This window comes from Lissotriton vulgaris, unplaced genomic scaffold (assembly GCF_964263255.1).
Source record: "Lissotriton vulgaris unplaced genomic scaffold, aLisVul1.2 SCAFFOLD_2424, whole genome shotgun sequence".
Taxonomy (NCBI): Eukaryota; Metazoa; Chordata; class Amphibia; order Caudata; family Salamandridae; genus Lissotriton; species Lissotriton vulgaris.
In genome coordinates this window covers 255,144-262,689 of record NW_028244909.1, presented here as the reverse complement: position 1 = coordinate 262,689, position 7,546 = coordinate 255,144, and positions in this window count along the sequence as shown.

The following is a 7,546-nucleotide window of genomic DNA, read 5'->3' as shown; positions in this document are numbered from 1 at the left end:
AAAATATGTACATCAGGTAAATGGAAATACCTTTTGTGACATCCTTATATCACAGAACTCCCCTAGTGAGTCCTAAACCCCGTATGTCACAATACCCCCCACCTACACCATTTGCATAACGCAGGCCTACTGGCTTGGTCTGGATGTTATAATGACAAGTAGCAATCCCAGGCAAACCCAAAGTTCAACAATACAACTACCTCAACTTTACCATCTTTTTAAATTGTATTTTATGCATTTTGATTATTATATAATTTGTTATCAAAATATACATATGTTTTTTATCAATATGCATTTGAAAATTATTAAAAATCTTGATTGCTTTTATACAAAAATTCATTTTTAGTTTAGTGTTTTTTTCAATTTGCTGGTCTTCATTGTATTGTTGAACTTTGGTTTTACCTGGGATTGCTACTTGTCATTATACCTTTTGCCCTGACTCAGGAAATTGATCCTTATTCAGGGGGTCTTTGTTGTTTTCAATTGGTCTGGATGTTATCCCGTTAGTAATAAATGCGTTATGTTATTTTTAACATTGCAACATCATTAAAATTAATAAGCACAGCACTAACACTCATTAGCATTCATTATAATACCAAATACTACATTGCTAATTCTAATGTGGTCATTAAAACATTTTAACCCTTTCCATGCGGCCGGGTTCCCCTGGTGTGCTGTAAACAGCCCGAACAGGGGCGGGCCGTGACGAACCCCAGCCGTCATCAGCACACGAGCACAGTAGTGCATGACGGCTGGGGTTCGTCATCAGCATGGAAGGGGTTAAATTCTAAAGCAAAGGTGTTAGAGTTTTCCTTTTACTACCATTAGACTGCCATTGTAACTAAAACACAAACCTCAAAGGATCTCGGCACTCCAGAGTTTAACACCTTAAGTGCTGCGCCTATTCCAACGGCCGACGGCACCACTACCTCGGGAGTGCTGCCGTTGGACGTTCCAACTGCACCTGCGCAATGGAACGTTCAGCACTGGAGCTGGACGTTCCATAGCTGCTAAGGTGTTAAGAACAAAAACTCTAACTTTACAAATGGTGATCATGTAAACAAACCTCTCCGCAGGGATTTAATTTCCTGGGAGAGGTAGAGCAAGTTTTATAAAAAACCATTCCCAGGGGCTAATGCACCTCCGGCAGCCCCTCACAACACATTTTCAAACAATGGTGATGCCCTTGCCCATTGTGGGATACTACAGCAGTAATTTCTTATGCAAAGTAGCTCCTTCGGGGGCATTATGGGACGTGTGTTGCCCGACTCCATGAATAATTTATGAGCGGCAAAAGCCACACGCTGCTGTTCTTTTGACCTGCTCTTTTCTTTGTTTCTGGGGTCCAGATTCACAGAACTAACTTAAGACAAAATCCTAAACTTACTACTTTTGGTATTCCCAGAAGGCATTTAGTAGTAGTAAAGTTAGGATTTTCTCTTAAGTTTGACTTAAAACAAACTTAAGACAGACTTAAGACAGACTTAAGACAGACTTAAGACAAACTTAAGACAGACTTAAGACAGACTTAAGACAGACTTAAGTTAGGATTTTGTCTTAAGTTTGTCTTAAGTCTGTCTTAAGTCTGTCTCAATTTTGTCTTAAGTTAGTTTTAAATCTGTTTTAAGTTTGTTTTAAGCCTGTCTTAAGTCTGTCTTAAACCTGTCTTAAGTCTGTCTTAAGCCTGTCTTAAGTCTGTCTTAAGTTTGTCTTAAGTTTGTCTTAAGTCAAACTTAAGACGGAATCCTACCTTTACTACTACTAAATGCCTTCTGTGAATACCAAAAGTAGTAAGTTTAGGATTTTGTCTTAAGTTAGTTCTGTGAATCGGGCCCTGGGTGCCCCAGTCCCACCTGGAGCCTTTATTGCTTTCCAGGAGACCTGGCAGCATGGGTAGTTCACTCTCGCACTGCTGACACAGGAGTACCATCTCCTGCTGACACAGGCTCCGGGACGCTGATTGGTGTGGGCAGGGTGCTGATAGGCTGCACCTCCTCTGTCACCACCTCCCAGATGCAGGCATGGAGTGCAGAATTTTATGCAGCTAGGATTGGAAGAATGGTACAGATTCCTCCTTTGTCAGTCTCAGGGTATTGGGTCCCCAGGGCCAAAAGGACCAGTTGCCTCTCCTTTTCAGATGAATACATGGGTTTTTGGTGCTCCCTGAGGATTGGCCCTCACTGGGGGTATTACTTTCAATGATTGTAAAGCACCACATGCTTCATTCTCTGTGCTGTCCCTCCAAGGGACCGCTCTGTATCTCAGGCCCCTAAAGGGCCAATTTTGTCGAGTAAGGTGTCATTTTCTCTTGGTAGCAAGCAACAGGCACCAGGAGCATCCTTTTCAGGCATCATGACATCTACAAGGAGTTGGATTTTATGAATCCTTGCACCAGACGTGTCCTCTCTCTGGTTCCTGGTGCTTTTCTATGGCTGGTGGGGGCCCTCCCCAACCAGCCACCAAAACACCCTCCCTGCTCATTCCTCCGGCCCCAGAGGCTCCAGGTCTCTTGAAGGGCACCAGTGGGTCAGCAGAGTCCAGACCTCATCCACAGATGTCCCAGGGGAACCACTCAGGATCCTCAGCAGGTTCATTCCCCCAACTGTTCCTCAGCAGGCAGATGGAGGCCAGCGCCAATGGCCCTAGGCAGACCTATCGTCGTCCGGGGATCGACTGGAGTTACATTTCTTCAGTCCACCTTGCAGGATATCGGGTGGCTTCTCTTTTCAGCTAGGCATCCTTTGCCCTCGTCACTCCCAGGTCCAGGATCTTTTCATCTGTCTCTTCCTTGTTCGGGGTTTTTTAAGTGGGAGTGGAAAGTTTGGGGAGCCAGGTAAACCTGACAAGGGCTAGGATGCCATTTCATGGCTCCGCCCATGTTCCAACCCTTCTGCACGGCAAACTGGGACAAACCAATATGGCTACTTCAAGTTGTCTGTTGAAAGATCTCTCAGGAGATCCACAGCTCTGCCCCTTGATGACACAGCTGCCTGGTCCCTTCTGACCAAAACCTCAAGGGCGAGCTCCTCCTGTGTTAGCTCCAGAGGTCTTGGCCCATCACCTTTGTTCCTGTTGGCTGCCCCAACCCAGGTGCAGTGTGACACTGCTAATTATAAGATGCAGATTTCTTCGCCACCCATTCCCTTCCCAGGAACTAGATCAAGCACTGTTTTTTGCGGATGTATGTCGTTACAACGCATGCTTTTTCCACGCATGCCTTTACAACGCAGGTTTTACAACGCAAGTCGTTACAACGACTTGCGTTGGGGGCACTAGATAGTGTATAGTTTAATTTACTATTCCAACTCCAGTCCCCGTGGATAGTAGGGAAGGTTTTGGATAGTAAATTAAACTATTCCCTATCCTACAGCGCCGCCAGCGCAAGTCGTTGTAACGACTTGCGTTGAAATTCCTGCGTTGTAAAGGTACTGCGTGGAAAAAGTTTTGTTGTAAAGGATGTTTACAGTTTTTGCCTCGTTGTGTGGGGAGGCCTTTGATCCCGCGACTGAGCATCAGAGTAATTAATTTGGCCTAGCGGGGGTGGCAAGGTCTGAAATCTGAAATTGTGCTGAGCCAGAGAAGGAGGTCAAATCTTAAAGCACCATAAGGTGTTTATATGGGATGTAAGAGACTGCAAATTCACACTCAGGGCGCATGTTTTACCCCAGTTTGGTACCTCACTGGACCCTGTAGACCTACGTAGACCAAAACTGTACTTTAGGGCCTATTTCACCAATATGTTCACATGGTGTAAGCAACACAGACTTACAGTAAGCACTACAACCCTACATCACGAATGCAAACTCATGTCATAAGGCCTACCCCAGGTCCACACCAATCCCTGAAGAGTCCTTTCTGCAGCAGGTTGCCTGTGCACAGTTACTGGGTTGCGCAAGACGGTAGTCCCACATGTAAGGCTGCACATGTGAGCACACACATGTGATCACGTGTTCATGTGTACCCAGCCCTTAGTCTCATACCCTAGCTATGCTGAGGCAGCCTTATACTAAATTGTGGTAACTGGCGATTTAGAATACTTAGTCTTTCAACGGGAGGGTCTGGACACTCTTCTATGGGAAATGTATCCTTTCAATGGGTGGGTTCCAGCACAATATGTTTAACCCCTTGTGTGCTGATGACGAAACCGCTCCGTCATCAGCCGCGGTGGCGCTGTGCTGATGACGGAGCGGTTCCATCATGGCCTACCTGCCGCTCATGCGCGGCGCGAATTCCGCGCCTGCGCTGAGCGTTCTATTGAGCGGGCGGGGCCATGACGGAACGGCTCCGTCATAAGCACAGCGCAACCAACGCTGGTGACGGAGCGGTTCCGTCACCAGCATGCGCCCGCCGCTCTTCCGCCCCGCCCCCTTAGCACTGCGGCGGAATAGCCGCCGCAGTGAAGGGGTTAATACTGGTTACAATTTGCATACTACCGGCATGTCTCAGAAAAGTCCCTCCATTTTATAAAACAACACCACCACAGCTTCTCAGTACCAGCATTTCTAGGTAGAAGCAGTTGTGAAGCCACAGATTAAATCTGCATTGAATGAAATCTGCTCTCACATTGGTGAGCAATGTCAGAAACTTGCAGGGATAGGGCAGTCATGCCACAGCAGGTCTAATGTATTTATAATGAAGCAATATCAACTTTTCTTAGCAGAGCAACACTACTTTGCATAAGGTTGTAAAGGTCTTGTCGTCAGGGCTGCTATATGTTTACATTGGCAGTACAGAGACTTCTCACCAGCACTATAATGTGGTGGGGCAGGCTCACACTTCACTGGAGGGTTTGAGTGCATTTAATTGGACAGTTAAGACATAAAAAGAGATGACATCATTACTGTTGCAGAGAACTGACTTCTCAGCAATGCTGATCTACTTATGGTGAAGGAGCCAGCAGTTCTCAGGAGGGTACTTTAACTATAATGGAATTAAATAGGACTTTCTCACCAGGGGGTGCTATACCTTTATTTACAAGTCTCATGAGTGCTGTGATACTCTTAATTGGACAGCACCAGCACTTTACAGGAAGCCTGCTAGGGTTTAAAAGGGCAGTAGTAAGGCTTCTTAGTAGGGTTGATAAATCCATGCTAAGAGTCGGGTTGGAACAAAAAGAGCCCCGGACGCACAAAAAAGTGGCCCTCATTTGCAGGTCACGATATTTCCTGAAGCATTACTTGGTTGGTATTATGGGGGTAATTTTAGGAGAAATGTAAGGTAAATTAAGCCTTTTATAGCTTGTATTGCCAGTACTATTGGCCAGGACTAAAAAAACTCCATTATTCCACTGAATCTCACTCTCTGGTCTTCTGACTCTCAGCTTCAGGTTCAAGAATCACCATCAGTCCATGCTCCCCCTCATATCTCTGAGTCCCCTCCTGTCCATCGGTCCATGCTCCCCTCATACCTCTGAGTCCCCTCCTGTCCATCAGTCCATGATCCCCTCATACCTCTGAGTCCCCTCCGGTCCATCAGTCCATGCTCCCCCTCATACCTCTGAGTCCCCTCCTGTCCATCGGTCCATGCTCCCTTCATACCTCTGAGTCCCCTCCTGTCCATCAGTCCATGCTCCCCCTCATACCTCTGAGTCCCCTCCGGTCCATCAGTCCATGCTCCCCCTCATACCTCTGAGTCCCCTCCTGTCCATCGGTCCATGCTCCCCTCATATCTCTGAGTCCCCTCCTGTCCATCGGTCCATGCTCCCCCTCATACCTCTGAGTCCCCTCCTGTCCATCAGTCCATGCTCCCTAATATCTCTGAGTCCCCTCCTGTCCATCAGTCCATGCTCCCTTCATATCTCTGAATCTCCTCCTGTCCATCAGTCCATGCTCCCCTCATATCTCTGAGTCCCCTCCTGTCCATCAGTCCATGCTCCCCCATATCTCTGAGTCCCCTCCTGTCCATCAGTCCTAGCTCCCCCATATCTCTGAGTCCCCTCCTGTCCATCAGTCCATGCTCCCTTCATATCTCAGAGTCTCCTCTTGTCCATCGGTCCATGCTCCCCCATATCTCTGAGTCTCCTCCTGTCCATCAGTCCATGCTCCCTTCATATCTCTGAGTCCCCTCCTGTCCATCGGTCCATGCTTCCCTCATATCTCTGAGTCCCCTCCTGTCCATTAGTCCATGCTCCCCCATATCTCTGAGTCCCCTTCTGTCCATCGGGCCATGCTCCCCCGCATATCTCTGAGTCCCCTCCTCTCCATCGGGCCATGCTCCCCCTCATATCTCTGAGTCCCCTCCAGTCCATCGGGCCATGCTCCCCTCATATCGCCGAGTGCCCTCCGGTCCATCGGGCCATATTTCCCCTCATATCGCCGAGTGCCCTCCGGTCCATCGGGCCATGCTCCCCCTCATATCTCCAAGTCCCATCCGGTCCATCGGGCAATGCTCCCTCTCATATCTCCGAGTCCCATCCGGTCCATCGGGCAATGCTCCCTCTCATATCTCTAAGTCCCATCCGGTCCATCGGGCAATGCTCCCTCTCATATCTCCAAGTCCCCTTTGGTCCATTGGGCCATGCTCCCCCTCTTATCTGCGAGTCCCTATCGGTCCACCGGGCCATGCTCCCCCTCATATCTCCAAGTCCCCTTCGGTCCATCGGTCCATGCTCCCTTCATATCTCTGAGTCCTCTCCTGTCCATCAGTCCATGCTACCTTCATATCTCCGAGTCCTCTCCTGTCCATCAGTCCATGCTCCCCTCATATCTCCAAGTCCCCTCCTGTCCATCGGTCCATGCTCCCCCTCATCCCTCTGAGTCCCCTCCTGTCCATCAGTCCCTGCTCCCCTCATATCTCTGAGTTCCCTCCTGTCCATCAGTCCATGCTCCCTTCATATCTCTGAGTCCCCCTCCTGTCCATCGGTCCATGCTCCCTTCATATCTCTGAGTTCCCTCCTGTCCATCAGTCCATGCTCCCCCTCATATCTCTGAGTTCCCTCCTGTCCATCGGTCCATGCTCCCTTCATATCTCTGAGTCCCCCCTCCTGTCCATCGGTCCATGCTCCCTTCATATCTCTGAGTTCCCTCCTGTCCATCAGTCCATGCTCCCTTCATATCTCTGAGTCCCCCTCCTGTCCATCGGTCCATGCTCCCTTCATATCTCTGAGTCCCCCTCCGGTCCATCGGTCCATGCTCCCTTCATATCTCCAAGTCCCCTCCTGTCCATCGGTCCATGCTCCCCTCATATCTCTGAGTTCCCTCCTGTCCATCAGTCCATGCTCCCCTCATATCTCTGAGTCCCCTCCGGTCCATCAGTCCATGCTCCCTTCATATCTCTGAGTCCCCCTCCTGTCCATCGGTCCATGCTCCCTTCATATCTCTGAGTCCCCTCCTGTCCATCAGTCCATGCTCCCCTCATATCTCTGAGTTCCCTCCTGTCCATCGGTCCATGCTCCCCTCATATCTCTGAGTCCCCCTCCTGTCCAACAGTCCATGCTCCCTTCATATCTCTGAGTTCCCTCCTGTCCATCAGTCCATGCTCCCCCTCATATCTCTGAGTTCCCTCCTGTCCATCGGTCCATGCTCCCTTCATATCTCTAAGTCCCCTC